A 1975-nucleotide genomic window follows, 5' to 3' on the forward strand; every position below is an offset into this window, starting at 1 on the left:
TACATATACATACATACATACACATACACATACATATACATACATACATACACATACACATATGCACATACCATTCAGTCAGTGCCCGAATAGAAAACCCAGGATGTAAACACCTGTTTGTGTGCAGTTGTGAGCATGCATGTATATACAAGATCTCTCCAATGGAATATTTCAAAGTGACTGTGGGGGACCACAGATGCGACCCTCAAAGCCGGAAACCGACATAAGGGAGACCAGGGCCAAAGACCCCGAGAGGGACCCCAAGCACGCAGCCCCAGAGACACCCGCGCCGGAATAGTTTGAAGTCTCTACTTTTGACACAGTTTGGAGGAGACTCACAATGATTTTTCCCCCATTAAAAAATGGAGGTTGAAATCACATGACTGAATGACATCACACCGACTTCGAGAATTAGATTTACATTTTAGGTCAAAGAGCTAGTGGAATAAATTTTTTAATTGTTCCACTTTTTATCTTTATAATAAAACAAAAAATAAACACATCACGGACACAGATAAACTATTATCGCATATATTAGCTACTTAATTTTCTCATATCTTGACACTGAAAGTCATCAGGAATGCACAACAAAAGTCCACTGAAAAAACTATARTACTTGTGTCTCAGAGGACTTGGTTTGTTTAAACTAAATATGTTGTAGATATCCTCTCATCAAATTTCAACCTTAAAAAGGCTTGTGTTGCTGTCAGAGTCTGTGTGTTGTGTATAAGTTTTTGTGTTTCAGTCACTTGTGTTGTCATTCTAGTCTGCAGTCAGCTCAGGTCCACTTCCTCAACCCAGTTTTGTTTATTCAGTCTGTTCTCCTGCACACTTCAGCAGTGAACTGTTGCCTCCTTGCCACAGTCTGGTTTATTTCCTTGTCTCCTCGCACCTACTCGTGATTTTTCCTGAGTTTTTGTACACTCAGTGCCACATCAGCATTTTCTTTCATTTGTAAATAAGAAAAAGTTATTTGAGCTCCTTGTGTCTGCATTGTTGGGTCCAAACCTGCTACAAACCATAACAATTTTGATTTAATCTTTTGTTTTTTAAAATGAAAATCACTTGAGAACTTGTTTGTTTGTTTTTCAAATACTGGTTCCTGAAAATAAAATCCATTTACCAGAACATGCCCAAACCATAAACGTACTTGATGAATCAATAAAAAGCAGCGGAGTTGTCTGCTGAAGTCAGTGGTTGAGTAATTTAACTGTGAATACATCTGCAGAGTTGTCATCGTGGTCCTCCACCCCACCAGGGTGATCCAAGCAAAACTCCTCCCAGGTGAAAACATGTTGGTCAGAGCAACACCAGAATAAACCCCTTTCAGGCTGACATTTTTCTCTTTCTGGTCAAAAGAAGCAAACTTTTAAACATTCCATTATTCACTCTTCTTAAAATAGAACAAGACATATTTCTGTTGTGTGTAATGTTCCTGTTGTTTATCATCCCAAACCGCAGGCAGCTTCCTCCTCTCTAACCACAGTACTGTTAGTGTAACACTCATGTGGAAAAAAAAAAACACTGCGTTCATGTTTTATGTTGTCATGACTTCACAGGCAGGCGCCAAACTGTTCACACACAACTGTTCCATACAGTCAATTAAAAACATTTGACTGTATACACAAAACCACTCAACTTGTATTTAAACAGAAGGTATTTATTAAGAAGTTGTTAAAAATGAAAGAAACTACAACAAAACTGCCATCTGGTATATGGTGTCATTGAAGTCACACAGACAAAACAACAACAAGAACAACAACAACAACAACAACAACAATAATAATAATAATAATAACTAGAACTGCAAAGCAGTTATGACCGGGGTCCAAGCCCTTTTATGCATGTCAGCCTTTGNAGCAGATGTTTTGGAAGGTTGCTGAATGAGGAGCATTTCGGTGTTAATCAGAAGTATGCCAATGAGGACAGACATAAATAATGATCTAAAAAACAGCTGAAATCTGTAGCTCTGATT

This window comes from Austrofundulus limnaeus, unplaced genomic scaffold (genome assembly GCF_001266775.1).
Source record: "Austrofundulus limnaeus strain Quisiro unplaced genomic scaffold, Austrofundulus_limnaeus-1.0 Scaffold658, whole genome shotgun sequence".
Taxonomy (NCBI): domain Eukaryota; kingdom Metazoa; phylum Chordata; class Actinopteri; order Cyprinodontiformes; family Rivulidae; genus Austrofundulus; species Austrofundulus limnaeus.